The 18,191-nt window shown below is 37.9% G+C and overlaps 1 pseudogene; it reads right to left on the bottom strand.

Annotated features, from left to right (window-relative positions):
- Window positions 1-517: 517 nt before the first annotated feature.
- Window positions 518-3,915, bottom strand: LOC113618406 (liprin-alpha-2-like; annotated as a pseudogene).
- Window positions 3,916-18,191: the final 14,276 nt, after the last annotated feature.

Genomic DNA, 18,191 nt, shown 5'->3' with positions numbered 1-18,191 from the left:
TGGAAGAAACTAACAGGCAACCCTAAGGAAAGGAAAAATGTGGTTTGAAGAGTGTCATTTCCAGTATTGCAAGACAAAATAGAGAACAGGCTTTTTTAAATTTTATTGGAGTATAGTTGATTTCCAAGGTTGTGTTAGTTTCAGGGATCTAGCATAGTGATTCAGTTATTCATATACATATATTCATTCTTTTTCAGATTCTTTTCCCATATAGGTTATTACAGAACATTGAGTAGAGTTCCCTGTGCTATACAGTAGGTCCTTGTTTGTTCTCTATTTTATAGTGTGTGTATGTTAATCCCAAGCTCATAATTTATCCCTCCTCCCCTCCCTATCCCCTTTGGTAACCGTAAGTTTGCTTTCGAGTTCTGTGAGTCTGTTTCTGTTTTGTAAATAAGTTCACTTGTATCATTTTTTTAGATTCCACATATAGCAATATCATATGATACTTACCTTTCTCTGTCTGATTTACTTAGTATGATAATCTCTAGTTTCATCCATGTTGCTGCAAATGGAATTACTTCATTCTTTTTCTTTTGAAGGAAGGTAATCCACTTGGTATTTATAAAGCATTAAATACTGAGGAACTTTCATAATTATGAAAACTGCTTAAGAAGTAGTGAGTTTAGCATTACAAGTACAAAAAGTACTAATGCCTATAGCTCATCTCCTGAGATGTTAGATTAAATTAAAAAGAAAAATTCTGAAAAAGAGTAAACTCTTGGTCTTGTTGCTTGGGAGAAAAATCGAAACTTTAGAGGCTAGCTCAAAAGTCTATCTTGGTTGCAGGCTTCAAGTCTGGTAGGAATCACAGCTGCTCAGTTGAAAACCTATTAAGAGTAGCAGCAAGGTTAATGAAGAGCAAGCTAAATCTCCTCAGAATAATTCATGCTGCCACAGATTTGCTCTGTGGACTTGGAGATGCTGCTGTTCACCCAGCACTGGGAGAGGGAAGGCGCACAAATGGACTCACAGTTTCGGATGTCAGAGGAGCTGAAGGACTGGTTAGGGAAACCATCTCCGGGATTGCTAATTGGAGCTTTAAGCGATGCAGAGGATTGCTGATTGCAGTTTCTCTCTGGATCTCAGTGTCTGATAAAGCAGACATAGTGGCACCGCTCTTCATATTGGCTCCGCAGGCTGCCACTTACCAAGCAGGCATTCCCAACCAGAGCTCTAACCACGCGACTACAGTGGGCCCATTCCACTGGGCAGAAGGTAATCCCTTTCTCCAAGCTTCTTCTAGAGGTTCATGCTTTTTCCTCAGTCTTCTATCCTCAGTTTGAATTCCAAGTTTGCCTATCCCCAGGGACTCCTGAGCTGCAGCTTCAGTCTCCATAAAGCCTCGGAGCTGCCCAAGTCGAGGTTTTTCTTTTTTTACCAAAACAAACGTCCTATTGAAGACTTGATTCCTTTCTTCTTGGGGGCTTTGTGAAGAGTCTTGGTGGCTGTTGGCACTGCCAAGCCCAAGGCTTTCAGGCTTGAGGGAGGCAGTTAAACTACTTAGGGCATCATTGCGGTAGGAAGAAGGGAGGGTATGAGTCATCCTGTTGGCTCTAGGGGGAGGGGGAGGAGAAGTTTCACATTTAATTGTTGATTTATCCTCCCGACCATCTTCTTCTACCACTGCAATCTTTCTCCGATGTTTCCTTAGATCACTTGGCAGTGTCGTGACTCGCATCCGATCCATTTCCCTGGCAGGACTTCGAGGGGGTGAGCTTTGGTGTTGAGTGTCCACTGGGGGGAGATGAACTGGCCAGTGAGGAAGCTGTAATCGAGGAAGTGATGGAGGTACCTGGAAGGACCCTCGCTAAATTCAGGCCTTCCAGACTCACACTAGCCACTCTATGCTCAATTTCTTCAGCGTGTAACTCTACATTGTTTTTCTTCCTGAATTAGTCTGATTTCTTTGTTGATAGCATCCAGCGGTTCCTGAAGCATCACGGCTAGGGTCTGGGCATCAGAATGACCACTTGGAGAGTGAAGATCCATTGAGCTAAAAATCGTTTCTCTTTCATCATCATCAATGTCAGACATTTCTATGTCACTTTCAAAAGGGTGGCTACTTAGCACTGCAATTTGTTGTGTTCTAGTCCAGTCATGATCCCCAAGAGATTTCACCTTTGGCTCATCTCTCCGCACACCCATGTGACCTCTCCTTGGTCTTCTTATTACTTTGGTTGTTCTGTAATCAGACTGGCTGTCCACTAGGGATCCAACAGAGTACCGCAGCTCAGCTGAGGTGTCTAGATGAGTTCTTGATATTGTGGGTTCAATTAAAGAGTCAGTTCTCATTTTCATCTGGTCAAGTTCAGATCTCAGCTTTTCAATTTCTTCTGCTAATCTTTCCTTATCATGTAAAGATTCTTCCAGATTCTTTCTGAAAGTTTCTGATTCTTGAATTAAAACATTCCTCTCGGGCTTCCCTGGTGGCGCAGTGGTTGAGAGTCCACCTGCCGACGCAGGGGACACGGGTTCGTGCCCCGGTCCGGGAAGATCCCACGTGCTGCGGAGCGGCTAGGCCCATAAGCCATGGCCGCTGAGCCAGCACGTCCGGAGCCTGTGCTCCGCAACGAGAGAGGCCACGACAGTGAGAGGCCCACATAACGCAAAAAAACAAAAAACAAAAAACATTCCTCTCTTCTAGAGCAGCCATTCGTTCCTTTAAGTGTAGCTGTAAGCGTTTGTTGGATTCAGTCAGATGTCTATCCACAGTATCGGATAATCTTTTGTTGTACTCCCATTCATTTTCTCTCTTTGCCTAGCTCTTTGAAGTTCTTGATTTTTCTCTTCAATTTGACCTTCTAGATGCCTCATAAATTCTTCAATGTTTCCATGTCTTTCTTCAGCCTTTGTTAGGGCTGCAATTCTCTGAGCCAGTTCAGCCTCTACTTCAGGTAAGCTCTCAGCTTTTCCCATAGTTTGCTGTAACTTTTGCTCAGCCAGCTCAAGGCGCCCTTGTAACTGTCTGTTCTTCTCTTCCATCTGCCATAGGATGGCCTCTTTATTTGCTAACTCATTTTCTAGTTTGTCATTCATGTCATGTATGGAGGTAGATTCTCTCTGAGCACTGAGGTAACGCTTCTCAAGGGTCATGATTCTTTCTTCCATATCTTCCTTCTGTGCCATGGCCTCCCTAATGTCCCTTTGATACTTAGTGTTCCATTTCTTCTGTTTTAATGAGACCCTTTCTTGCTGTCTCTACTTCCTGTTCCACCTCTCCCGCTTGAGAAGAAAGGGCTGCTAAACATTCTTTCATTTGGGCCATTTCATAGTTTTGTTTTTCAAGCAATTCTTGTAGTTCAACTACAAGACTTGTTTCATCAGTTGAGTCTATAGAGCCATTGGACAAACGCTTTTCATGGACTTTCTGGCCAGGTTCCATCCCTTCAAGATGTTCTGACTCTGTGGATCCCTCACTTGATGCCATTTTTCTTTGTATGTGAACATTTTGTTCATGCAAAGCAGCAATCTCCTGATTAGCAGCAGCTAGTTCTTCTTCCAGTGCAGAGACTCTTTCTAAAGAAACCCTCAGTCACTCCCTTACCTTTCATCCAAGGCCTTGAGGTGCTCAAATAAAGATTTCAGTGACCTGAGAACCTCAACTTCGCTGGACATTCCAGAGGGGGACAGGGCTTGTCACTTCACCACCGTCATTCTTAGTGACCTTTCATATCGTGACACAAGGTACTCCAAATGCTTCAGTAACAGTCTTGTATTGTTTCTTTCAGCTTTAAGTTCAGAAATTTCTTCTTCCTTTTTTAGAAGTTGTTCCCTGCTGGCATTTAATTCTTTTGTCAGTGCAGCAAATTCCGGTGGATCAACCCCCTTAGAACCAGTCAGCCTTCCTGTCAGGGATTCAATATCCTGCTGGTGTTGGAGGGTCTCCTGCAGAGGCAGGGGATGGCTGTGGCTCACTGCGGGGACAAGAACACTGGCAGCAGAAGTTCTGGGAAGTACCCCTTGGCGTGAGCCTTCCTGGAGTCTGCCATTAGCCCCACCAAAGAGCCTCTAGGCTCCAGTCTATTCCATTCTTTTTTATGGCTGAGTAATATTCCATTGTATATGTATCATATCTTCTTTCTCTATTCATCTGTTGATGGATATTTAGGTTGCTTCCATGTCTTAGCTATTGCAAATAATGTTGCAATGAACACTCTGTATCTTTTTAAATTTTTTTCCAGATAAACGCCTGGAGTGGGATTGCTGGATCATATGCTAGTTCTATTTTTAGCTTTTTAGGGAACCTCCATACTGTTTTCCATAGTGGTTGTACCAATTTACATTCCCACCAACAGTGTAAGAGGGTTCCCTTTTCTCCACACACTCTCCAGCATTTATTGTTTGTAGACTTTTTGATAATGGCCATTCTGACTGGTGTGAGGTGATACCTCATTGTAGTTCTGATTTGCATTTCTCTAATATTATAATTAGCGATGTTGAGCATCTTTTCCTGTGTGAGAACTGTTACTTTTGAGCATAGTCCTGGGTACTTGTGGTAGAGAAGAAGAAATTCTGAAAATAAATGAGCTAAATACACAACTTTAAGAAGTTAGAAAAACAGAATAACTCTAAAGAAATTAGGCAGGTCTAATTAATAAAGATAAAAATAAGTGAAATAGAAAATAAAGATTCAATAGACAGAATGAGCAAAGCCAAAATATAGTTCTTCAAAAAGAATAAGAAAATTGACAAAACTGAAAAAGAAAAAGGCATAGGTAAATAATTTGGGAAAAGGAAAAGGAAGACGTACAAACACTGCAGAAATCAAGCAGAGGATATTATGAACAACTGTATGCCAAAAACTTTTGAAATACGTGAAATGGTCAAATTATTAAAACAGTCTCAATAAGTAGAAACTCTAGTCTACGGCCATTGAAGAAATTAGACTTGTAGTCATTTTTCTCCCACAAATCAAACACCAGGCTCAGATGTTTTTATAGGACAATTCTACTTCTTTCAAGGAAAAGAAGAATTTTTCACAAACTCTTTAGGGCCTATAACAAAAACCAGAGTGGAATATTTCTTCTAAAAGTTATAACTTAATACCAAAACCACAATTAGTAAAAGAAAAGATATAGGCCAGTTCAAAGAACAAATCTGTCAGTGTATATAAAAACACAAGATGTATTCAATAGTGAAATGCTACAAGTGTTCTCCTTAAGGAACAGTATAAACATACTCACTATCATCATGGGTATTCAACATTGTACTGGAGGTCTTAAAATAATGTGACAAGGAGAAAATGGTAGAAAAGTAATGGAAGGAGAAAAATGTCATCTATAGATGATATGATCATCTACATAGACAACACAAAGGGGGATATACAAATTACTGAAATTATTATGGAAAGCTGTCAAGGTGGCAATACATAAGATTAATACACAAAAAACAGCTGCATTTCTATATACCAGCAACAAACAGAAAATTCAGGGTTTTTTTGTTTTTTGTTTGTTTGCGGTACGTGGGCCTCTCACCTTTGTGGCCTCTTCTGTCGCGGAGCACAGGCTCCAGACGTGCAGGCCCCAGACGCGCAGGCTCAGCGGCCATGGCTCACGGGCCCAGCCACTCCACGGCATGTGGGATCCTTCCGGACCAGGGCACGAACCCATGTCCCCTGCATCGGCAGGCAGACTCTCAACCACTGCGCCACCAGGGAAGCCCACATTCAGGTTTTTTTAAAGTTACTATTTACACAGCAACTGCAAATAGATGGTATTTAGGAATACATATATCAAACAATAAACAAGCTTTCTACAGGGAAAATAATAAAACTGAATCAAAAGACATTTAAAAAGTTCTAAATAAAGAGAGATACATGTTATGTTCATCTATTGAAGAGTTAATATTGTAAAGATATAAGTGCTTACTCAAGTTATTCATATTTACTGGAATTACAGATTTTTTAAAAAGATTTAAAAATTTAGATGGAAGAGCAAAGAGCCAAGACAGTCCTAAAGAATCAAGTAGAGAGAATTTTCCTGCCAGAAAAATTCATAATAATTAAAACTGTAACTGGTGCAGAGATAGAGCAATGGAATAGAATGGAAAAATAAGAAAATGGTCTCTGCACATAGAAAACTTGACATAAGGCACAACTAAATTCAGGATTAGTGGGAAAGGACAGATTATTCAATAAATGGTTCTAAAATAATTGCTCATCTATACAGACAAAACTGTAAACTGATCCTTACCTCATACCTTACACAAAAAATCAGTTTCTAACGTATCAAGCTGTAAGTACAAAAGGCAAAACATTAGAAATTCTAGAAGAAAATAAAAGAGAAAAACCTCTGTATCCTTAGGGATTTTAAAACAAAAATTATGTAAACTATGCCAAGTATTAAGAAATTCAGCTTCATCACAATTCAGAACCATGCATTAAAAGACCCTTGTAAAGACCTGTGGTTGCCAAAGGGGGAGGGGATTGGGGAAGGAATGGATTGGGAGTTTGGGATTAGCAGATGCAAACTATTATATGTAGAATAGATAAATAACAGGGTTCTACTGTACAGCACAGGGAACCATATTCAATATCCTGTGATAACCCACAATGGAAAAGAATACGAAAAATAATGTGTATATATATATATATATATATATATAACTGAATTACTTTGCTGTGCAGCAGATACTGACACAACATTGTAAATCAACTATACTTCAATTAAAAAAAAAAGACCCTGTGAAGGGTGTAAAAGACAAACCACAAACTGAGAAAATATATTTGTGATACACATAACAAAAAATATAAAAAGGACTAGTGTCCACAATATATAAAAACCTCGTGTGTCAATAGAAGAATATAAACAATCGTTTATTTATTTATTGGGTGACACGAATAGCCAATAAATACCAAAAGATTCTCTATCTCATTACAATCAGTGAACATTTAAATAATAATATACCATTTCACAGCTGCCAGACTAGAAAAAAATTAAAGTCTGACAAAACCAAGTGACGAGAGGAACATAGAACAGTAGAATTTATTGGAGCAGGTAAGACCACAAATTGGGACAATGATCTTGGGGAATAATTTACCTACCATTCAACTTCCATGTGCATAAACCCCTTGCCCCAGCAATTCTAATCCAAATCTTTGCACATGTGCACCAAGAAACATGATGAAAAATGTTTATAGTAGCATTGCTCATAACAGCAACAAACACTAGAAACAGCTCAATTGTCCATTGAAATTAGAATGGATAAATTGTAGTATAATCACATAATGAAATACTGTGCTGTAGTAAAAATGAATTACAGCTATAGGCACCAACATAAATGAATTTCAGAAGAAAATTTGAGCTCAAAAAGCAAATTGCAGAATACAGAAGTACAGTTCCATTCATATGAAGTTCAAAAATAGGCATAGCTAAACAATATATTGTTCAGGGACACATACATGCGATTAAAATATGAAGAAAAGGTACAGGGAGATTATCACAAAACTTAGTATAGTGATTGCATCTGGGAGGGAGAGAGTGGTGTTGCTATCATGGAGGGGTACACAGTAGCGTCCAAAAATATTAGTAACGTTTTGTTTTTTAAGCTGGCTGATAAGCAAGGTTTGTTCCTTTTATTTTTGTTATTTTATACAGTTATACACTTTTACTCTGTATGATACACTCAAAATGAAATATTTTATAAAATTTAAAAAATTTTACTTTTATATTAGTTGTTTGGTTTGGCTTTATAAAGTAACCAATGGATTCGTTTAATATTTTTCTTTATCCTAGTCTGATAAATTCCACTGCCCCCTTGGGTTACAAAATTAAACATTTTAAACCACCATCCTCAAAAAAAAAGTCTAAATAATTTTGACTGAACTATTTAACATTTTGATTTTTTACAAACATGTATGTATACACATATATATGAATTTTAATATGACACCTGTGAACTAGTTTAAAAACATACATACCTATCCAAATGCAAGCTAATATAGACATGGTGCATGTATTTTTGTTTTGAATTTTATTATATATATATTTTTTATACAGCAGGTTCTTATTAGTTAACCATTTCATACATATTAGTATATATATATATGTCAATCCCAATCTTCCAATTCATCACACCACCACCACCCCCACCCAGCTTTCCCCCCTTGGTGTCCATACAATTGTTCTCTACATCTGTGTCTCAATTTCTGCCCTGCAAACTGGTTCATCTGTACCATTTTTCTAGGTTCCACATATATGCGTTAATATACGATTTTTGTTTTTCTCTTTCTGACTTACTTCACTCTGTATGACAGTGTCTAGATCCATCCACGACTCAACAAATGACCCAGTTTCGTTCCTTTTTACGGCTGAGTAATATTCCATTGTATATATGTACCACAACTCCTTTATCCATTTGTCTGTCGATGGGCATTTAGGTTGCTTCCATGTCCTGGCTATTGTAAATAGTACTGCAGTGAACATTGGGGTGCATGTGTCTTTTTGAATTATGGTTTTCTCAGGGTAAATGACCAGTAGTGGGATTGCTGGGTCATATGGTAATTCTATTTTTAGTCTTTTAATGAACCTGCATACTGCTCTCCATAGTAGCTGTATCAATTTACATTCCCACAAACTGTGCAAGAGGGTTCCCTTTTCCCCACACCCTCTCCAGCATTTGTTGTTTGTAGGTTTTCTGATGATACCCATTCTAACTGGTGTGAGGTGATACCTCATTGTAGTTTTGATTTGCATTTCTCTAATAATTAGTGATGTTGAGCAGCTTTTCATGTGCTTCTTGGGCATCTGTATGTCTTCTTTGGAGACATGTCTATTTAGGTCTTCTGCCCATTTTTGGATTGGGTTGTTTGTATTTTTAATATTGAACTGCATGAGCTGTTTATATATTTTGGAGATTAATCCTTTGTCCGTTGATTCATTTGCAAATATTTTCTCCCATTCTGAGGGTTGTCTTTTCTTCTTGTTTATGGTTTCTTTTGCTGTGCAAACGCTTTTAAGTTTCATTAGGTCCCATTTGTTTATTTTTGTTTTTATTTCCATTACTCTAGGAGGTGGATCAAAAAAATTCTTGCTGTGATTTATGTCAAAAATTGTTCTACCTAGGTTTTCCTCTAAGTTTTATACTGTCCAGTCTTACATTTAGGTCTTTAATCCATTTCGAGTTTATTTTTGTGTGTGGTGTTAGGGAATGTTCTAATTTCGTTCTTTTACATGTAGCTGTCCAGTTCTCCCAGCACCACTTATTGAAGAGACTGTCTTTTCTCCACTGTATATCCTTGCCTCCTTTGTCATATACTAGTTGACCATGGGTGTGTGGGTTTATCTCTGGGTTTTCTATCCCATTCCATTGATCTATATTTCTGTTTTTGTGCCAGTACCATATTGTCTTGATTACTGTCACTTTGTAGTATTGTCTGAAGTCAGGGAATCTGATTCCTCCAGTTCCGTTTTTTTTCCTCAAGACCGCATTGGCTATTCGGGGTCTTCTGTGTCTCTATACAAATTTTAAGATTTTTTTTGTTCTAGTTCTGTAAGAAATGCCATTGATGGGCTTCCCTGGTGGCACAGTGGTTGAGAGTCTGCCTGCCGATGCAGGGGACACGGGTTCGTGCCCCGGTCCGGGAAGATCCCACATGCCGTGGAGCGGCTGGGCCTGTGAGCCATGGCCGCTGAGCCTGCGCATCCGGAGCCTGTGCTCCACAACGGTAGAGGCCACAGCAGTGAGAGGCCCGTGTACTGCAAAAAAAAAAAAAAAAAAAAAAGAAATGCCATTGGTAATTGGTAGGTTTATTCCTAGATATTTTATTCCTTTTATTGCAATGGTAGATGGGAGTGTTTCCTTAATTTCTCTTTCAGGTTTTTCATCATTACTGTATAGGAATGCAAGAGATTTCTGTGCATCACAGAAACTTCTATCCTGCAACTTTACCAAATTCATTGATTAGCTCTAGTAGTTCTCTGGTGGCATCTTTAGGATTCTCTATGTATACTATCATATCATCTGCAAACAGTGACAGTTTTACTTCTTGTTTTCCAATTTGTATTCTTTTTATTTCTTTTTCTTCTCTGACTGCCGTGGCTAGGACTTCCCAAACTATGTTGAATAATAGCGGTGAGAGTGGACACCCTTGTCTTGTTCCTGATCTTAGAGGAAATGCTTTCAGTTTTTCACCATTGAGAATGATGTTGGCTGAGGGTTTGTTGTATATGGCCTTTATTATGTTGAGGTAGGTTCCCTCTATGCCCACTTTCTGGAGCGTTTTTATCATAAATGGTTGTTGAATTTTGTCAAAAGCTTTTTCTGCATCCATTGAGATGATCATATGGTTTTTCTTCTTCAGTTTTTTAATATGGTGTATCACATTGATTGACTTGCATATACTGAAGAATCCTGGCATCCCTGGGATAAATCCCACCTGATCATAGTGTACAATCCTTTTAATGTGTTGTTGGATTCTGTTTGCTAGTATTTTCTTGAGCATTTTTGCATCTATATTCATTAGTGTTATTGGTCTGTAACTTTCTTTCTTTGTAATATCTTTGTCTGGTTTTGGTATCAGGGTGATGGTGGCCTCATAGAATGAGTTTGGGAGTGTTCCTTCCTCTGCAATTTTTTAAAAGAGTTTGAGAAGGATGGGTGTTATCTCTTCTCTAAATGTTTGATAGAATTTACCTGTGAAGCCATCTGGTCCTGGACTTTTGTTTGTTGGAAAATTTTTATTCATAGTTTCAATTTCATTACTTGTGATGGGTCTGTTCATATTTTCTATTTCTTCCTGGTTCAGGCTTGGAAGTTTATACCTTTCTAAGAATTTGTCCATTTCTTCCAGGTTGTCCATTTTATTGGCATAGCATTACCTGTAGTAGTCTCTTAGGATGCTTTGTATTTCTGAGGTATCTGGTGTAAGTTCTCCTTTTTCATTTCTAATTTTATTGACTTGAGTCCTCTCCCTCTTTTTCTCGATGAGTCTGGCTAATGTTTTATCAATTTTATTTACCTTCTCAAAGAACCAGGATTTAGTTTTATTGATCTTTCCTATTGTTTTCCTTGTTTCTATTTCATTTATTTCTGCTCTGATCTTTATGATTTCTTTCCTTCTACTGACTTTGGGTTTTGTTTGTTCTTCTTTCTCTAGTTCCTTTAGGTGTAAGGTTAGATTGTTTACTTGAGATGTTTGTTGTTTCTTGAGGTAGAATTGTATTGCTATAAAATTCCCTCTTAGAACTGCTTTTGCTTCATCCCATAGGTTTTGGATCGTCGTGTTTTCATTGTCATTTGTCTCTAGGTATTTTTTGATTTCCTCTTTGATTTCTTCAGTGATTTTTTGGTTATTTAGTAACGTCTGTCTGTACAATTTTACATTTGTAAAATAAGAAATGAATGTTGGTTCATTCAGTGTGCTTTCTTACTTGAAATAAGAATACTAGAGTTTCCCCATAGTTTTAACTTTGAAACTCTAGACAAGCATCTGATATTCAGAGTGAAACTTTTTGAGGCAGAAAGGATAGTGATTTAAGAGCACGGGCTCCGGAACCAAACTTTCTTGTTTCTAAACTTAGCTCCACAGTTCACTACGTCTGTGGCCTTGGGTGAACTTACTTAACATCTCTTCGCTCTTGCTTCCTCATCAGTAAAACAGGCAAAAGTACAAATACCATAGAATTGTGGTGAGCACTACATAAATCACTACATGTAGTAAAAAGTATATATAACTGACACATAGTGAATACTCAAAATCGAGCTCAGTTAGAATTCAGACAGTCAAAAATGAGGGGCTGTGGTCATCCATAATTCAGGAAGTGAGACCAATAATGATTATTCTCACATAAAATTGCTTTGCTTTATGAAACCACAAATTTAAGTTATGTGACATAAGATGTTCTGTAGATTGTCATAGTCTCCTCAAAATCCTTTGAGATCAAGTGTTTAAAAGGTCCCTGGAAATCATCTACTCTACACATTTTAGAGCTAAAGAAACTGGATTTCAGAGAGGTTAAATGACTTGGGTCAAATGACAGCAATAGCACCTAAACATCCATTTAAGGAGACTGCTTAACAAAAGAAGAGAATGTGAGATTATGAACAAAACAACTTCACATCCCTCACCCAGCATAACTCTTCAGAACTCCACCCGAGTGCAACCAGAACCAGCAGACCAAGGAATGGAAATCCAACCAGAGAGAGGGAAGAGCCAGGAATTTGCTGGAGCTCAATTAGGTTACAAATGTATTGTCGACCTGTGTATGTTTATTCCACAAATACCTGTTGGCCACCCAATATCCACACCGTGTTTTGGTTAGAAAGCTCAACATCATTTCTTTTATATGCAGAAACACTTGAGCCTCAGATCCCTCTGTCTCATTCATGTCTTTAAGATCTGGTACATAGCAGTAGTCACAGATGAAGTCTCTCTCGATGCAATGGTGTGGCAACATGGGAAGACATGGGGTTTAGAGTCTCCAGTATGTCTGCCACTTATGAGCTCTGTAATCTTTTTTTTTTAATTTTTTAATTTAATTTTATTTATTTGTTTATACAGCAGGTTCTTATCAGTTACCCATTTTATACATATTAGTGTATACATGTCAATCCCAATCTCCCAATTCATCACACCACCACCCCCTGTCCCACCACTTTTCCCCCTTGGTGTCCATATGTTTGTTCTCTACATCTGTGTCTCTATTACTGCCCTGCAAACTGGTTCATCTGTACCGTTTTACTAGGTTCCACATATATGCATTAATATACGATATTTGTTTTTCTCTTTCTGACTTATTTCATTCTGTATGACAGTCTCTAGATCCATCCATCTAGATCCATTTGTAGAGTCTCTAGACTCTACAAATGACTGAATTTTGTTTCTTTTTATAGCTGAGTAATATTCCATTGTATATATATACACCACATATTCTTTTTCCATTCATCCGATGATGGACACTTAGGTTGTTTCCATCTCCTGGCTATTGTAAATAGAGCTGCAATGAACATTTTGATACATGACTCTTTTTGAATTATGGTTTTCTCAGGGTATATGCCCAGTAGTGGGATTGCTGGATCATATGGTAGTTCTATTTGTAGTTTTTAAGGAACCTCCATAGTGTTCTCCATAGTGGCTGTATCAATTTACATTTCCACCAACAGTGCAAGAGGGTTTCCTTTCTCCACAGCCTCTCCAGCATTTGTTGTTTGGAGATTTTCTGATGATGCCCATTATAACTGGTGTGAAGTGATACTTCATTGTAGTTTTCATCGTATTTCTCTAATAATTAGTGATGTTGAGCTGCTTTTCATGTGCTTCTTGGTCATCTGTATGTCTTCTTTGGAGACATGTCTATTTAGGTCTTCTGCCCATTTTTGGATTGGGTTGTTTGTTTTTTAATATTGAGCTGCATGAGCTGTTTATATATTTTGGAGATTAATTCTTTGTTGATTCATTTGCGAATACTGTCTCCCATTCTGAGGGTTGTCTTTTCATCTTGTTTGTAGTATCCTTTGATTTGCAAAAGCTTATAAGTTTCATTAGGTCCCATTTGTTTATTTTTGTTTTATTTCCATTACTCTAGGAGGTGTATCAAAAATGATCTTGCTGTGATTTATGTCAAAGAGTGTTCTTCCTATGTTTTCCTCAAAGAGTTTCATAGTGTCTGGTCTTATATTTAGGTCTCTAATCCATTTTGAGTTTATTTCTGTGTATGGTGTTACAGGGAGTTCTAATTCCATTCTTTCACATATAGCTGTCCAGTTTTCCCAACATCACTTACTGAAGAGACTGTCTTTTCTCCATTGTATATCCTTCCCTCCTTTGTCATGAATTAGTTGACCGTAGGTGCATGGGTTTATCTCTGGGCTTTCTAACCTGTTCCACTGATCTATATTTCTGTTTTTGTGCCAGTACCATACTGTCTTGATTACTGTAGCTTTTGTAGTATAGTCTGAAGTCAGGGAGTCTGATTCCTCCAGCTCCTTTTTTTCCCTCAAGACTGCTTTGGCTATTCGGAGTCTTTTGTGTCTCCCTACAAATTTTAAGATTTTTTGTTCTAGTTCTGTAAAAAATGCCATTGGTAATTTGATAGGGATTGCATTGAATATGTAGATTGCTTTCACTAGTATAGTCATTTTCACAATATTGATTCTTCCAATCCAGGAACAGGGGTATATCTCTCCATCTGTTTGTATCATCTTTAATTTCTTTCATCAGTGTCTTACAGTTTTCTGCATACAGGTCTTTTGTCTCCCTGGGTAGGTTTATCCCTAGGTATTTTATTCTTTTTGTTGCAGTGGTAAATGGGAGTGTTTCCTTAATTTCTCTTTCAGGTTTTTCATCATTAGTGTATAGGAATGCAAAAGATTTCTGTGCATTAATTTTGTATCCTGCAATTTTACCAAATTAATTGGTTAGCTCTAGCAGTTTTCTCGTAGCATCTTTAGGATTCTCTATGTATAGTATCATGTCATCTGCAAACAGTGACAGTTTTACTTCTTCTATTATGACTTGATTTCCTTTTATTTCTTTTTCTTCTCTGATTGCTGTGGCTAGGACTTCCAAAGCTATGTTGAATAATAGCACTGAGAGTGGGCAACCTTGTCTTGCTCCTGATCTTAGAGGAAATGCTTTCAGTTTTTCACCACTGAGAACAATGTTGGCTGTGGGCTTGTCATATATGGCCTTTATTATATTGAGGTAGGTTCCCTCTGTGTCCACTTTCTGGAGAGTTTTTATCATAAATGGGTGTTGAATTTTGTAAAAAGCTTTTTCTGCATCCATTGAGATGATCATATGGTTTTTCTTCAATTTGTTAATATTGTGTATCACATTGATTGATTTGCATATATTGAAGAATCCTTGCATACCTGGGATAAATCCCACTTGAACATAGTGTATGATCCTTTTAATGTGTTGCTGGATTCTGTTTGCTAGTATTTTGTTGAGGATTTTTGCATCGATATTCATCAGTGACATTGGTCTGTAATTTACTTTTTTTGTTGTATCTTTGTCTGGTTTTGGTGTCAGGGTGATGGGAGCCTCATAGAATGAGTTTGGGAGTGTTCTTTCCTCTGAAGATTTTTGGAAGGGTTTGAGGAGGATGGGTGTTAGCTCTTCTCTAAATGGTTGATAGAATTCACCTGTGAAGCCATCTGGTCCTGGACTTCTGTTTCTTGGAAGATTTTTAATCACAGTTTCAATTTCATTACTTGTGATGGGTCTGTTCATATTTTCTATTTTTTCCTGGTTCAGTCTTGGAAGGTTATACCTGTCTAAGAATTTGTCCATTTCTTCCAGGTTGTCCATTTTATTGGCATAGAGTTACTTGTAGTAGTCTCTTAGGGTGCTGTATTTCTGTGGTGTCAGTTGTTACTTCTCCTTTTTCGTTTCTAATTCTGTTGACTTGAGTCCTCTCCCTTTTTTTCTTGATGAGTCTAGCTAACGGTTTTTCAATTTTGTTGATCTTCTCAAAGAACCAGGTTTCAGTTTTATTGATTTTGCTATTGTTTCCTTCATTTCTTTTTCATTTGTTTCTGATCTGATCTTTATGATTTCTTTCCTTCTGTTAAGTTTGGGGGTTTTTTGTTCTTCTTTCTCTAATTGCTTTAGGTGTAAGGTTATGTGGTTTATTTGAGATTTTTCTTGTTTCTAAAGGTAGGATTGTATTGCTATCAACTTCCCTCTTAGAACTGCTTTTGTTGCATCCCATAGGTTTTGGATCATCGTGATTTCATTGTCATTTGCCTCTATGTATTTTTTGATTTCCTCTTTGATTTCTTCAGTGATCTCTTTGTTATTTAGTAATGTAGTGTTTAGCCTCCATGTGTTTGTGTTTTTTCCTTTTTTTCCCCCTGTAATTGATTTCTAATCTCATAGTGTTGCAGTCAGAAAAGATGCTTGATATGTTTTCAATTTTCTTAAATTTACTGAGGCTTCATTTGTGACCCAAGGTATGATCTATCCTTGAGAATGTTCCACGTGCACTTGAGAAGAAAGTGTAATCTGCTGATTTTGGATGGAATGTCCTATAAATATCAATTAAATCTACCTGGTCTATTGTGCCATTTAAAGCTTGTGTTTCCTGATTAATTTTCTGTCTGGATGATCTGTCCATTGGTGTAAGTGAGGTGTTAAAGTCCCCCGCTGTTTTTGTGTTACTGTTGATTTCCTCTTTTATAGCTGTTAGCAGTTGCCTTGTGTATTGAGGTGCTCCTATGTTGGGTGCATATATAATTATAATTGTTATATCTTCTTGGTTTGATCCCTTGATCATTATGTAGTGTCCTTCCTTGTCTCTTGTAACATTCTTTATTTTAATGTCTACTTTATCTGATATGAGTATTGCTACTCCAGCTTTCTTTTGACTTCCATTTGTATGGAATATCTTTTTCTATCCCTTCACTTTCAGTCTGTATGTGTCCCTAGGTCTGAAATGGGTCTCTTGTAGACAGCATATATATGGGTCTTGTTTTTGTATCCATTCAGCAAGCCTGTGTCTTTTGGTTGGAGCATTTAATCCACTTATGTTTAAGGTAATTATCAATATGTATGTTCCTATTACCATTTTCTTAATTGTTACCAGTTTGTTTTTGTAGGTCCTTTTCTTCTCTTGTGTTTCCCAATTAGAGATGTTCCTTTAGCATTTGTTGTAGAGCTGGTTTGGTGGTGCTGAATTCTTTTAGCTTTTGCTTGTCTATAAAGCTTTTGATTTCTCCATTGAATCTCAATGAGATCCTTGCTGTGTAGAGTAATCTTGGTTGCAGGTTCTTCCCTTTCATCATTTTAAATATATCATGCCACTCCCTTCTGGTCTGTAGAGTTTCTGCTGAGAAATCGACTATTACCCTTATGGGAGTTCCCTTGTATATTATTTGTTGTTTTTCCCCTGTTGCTTTCAGTAATTTTTCCTTGTCTTTAATTTTTGTCAGTTTGATTACAATGTGTCTTAATGTGTTTCTCCTACGGTTTATCCTGTATGGGATTCTCTGTGCTTCTTGGACTTGGGTGGCTATTTCCTTTCCCATGTTAGGGAAGTTTTTGACTACAATCTCTTCAAATATTTTCTCGGGTCCTTTCTCTCTCTCTTCTCCTTCTGGGACCCCTATAATGCAAATGTTGTTGCATTTAATGTTGTCCCAGTGGTCTCTTAGTCTGTCTTCATTTCTTTTAATTCTTTTTTCTTTATTCTGTTCTGCAGCAGTGAATTCCACCATTCTGTCTACCAGGTCATTTATCCGTTATTCTGCCTCAGTTATTCTGCTATTTTTTTCCCTCATTTCATTAGACAATATATTTTGTACATCATTCCAAATAAGTACATATTCACAACTTTCTTTTTTCTCACACACACACACACTGCATTTTATTTTTACAAGAGATAAACTGACACCAAGTTGTGCAAAATGCACAACCAAGCATTGTAAATGGATGAGCAAAATAAAAGCAACAATGATTGCAATTACCAAACACGAGTTATTCTGCTATTGATTCTTTCTAGTGTAGTTTTCATTTCAGTTATTGTATTGTTCATCTTTCTTTGTTTTTTAATTCTTCTAGGTCTCTGTTAAGCATTTCTTGCATCTTCTCGATCTTTGCCTCCATTTTTTTTCTGTGGTCCTGGATCATCTTCACTATTATTATTCTGAATTCTTTTTCTGGAAGGTTGGCTATCTCCACTTCATTTAGTTGTTTTTCTGGGGTTTTATCTTGTTCCTTTATCTGATATGATACATAGCCCTCTGCCTTTTCATCTTGTCTTTCTGTGAATGTGGTTTTTGTTCCACAGGCAGCAGGATTGTACTTTTCCTGCTTCTGCTGTCTGCCTTCTGGTGGATTAGGCTATCTAAGAGGATTGTGCACATTTCCTGATGGGAGGGAGTGGTGGTGGGTAGAGCTGGCTGTTGCTCTGTTGGGCAGAATGCAGCAAAACTTTAATCCGCTTGTCTGCAGATGTGTGGGGCTGGGTTCCCTCCCTGTTGGTTGTTTGGCCTAAGGTGACCCAACACTGGAGCCTACCTGGCTCTTTGGTGGTGTTAATTTGGTGCACTCTGCGAGGGCTCATGCCAAGGTGTACTTCCCAGACTGCTGCTGCCTGTGTTCTTGTCCTCACGGTGAGTCACAGCCACCCCCTGCCTCTTCAGGAGATCCTCCAACACTAGCAGTTAGGTCTGGTTCCGTCTCCTGTGGGGTCACTGCTCCTTTCCCTTCATCTTGATGCACACACTACTTTTTGTGTGCCCTCCGA

The sequence above is a fragment of the Aethalodelphis obliquidens genome, unplaced genomic scaffold (assembly GCF_003676395.1).
Source record: "Aethalodelphis obliquidens isolate GAN/ISIS:26980383/991018 unplaced genomic scaffold, ASM367639v1 scaffold5, whole genome shotgun sequence".
Lineage (NCBI taxonomy): Eukaryota > Metazoa > Chordata > Mammalia > Artiodactyla > Delphinidae > Aethalodelphis > Aethalodelphis obliquidens.
This window is presented reverse-complemented; position numbering and strand designations above follow the sequence as displayed.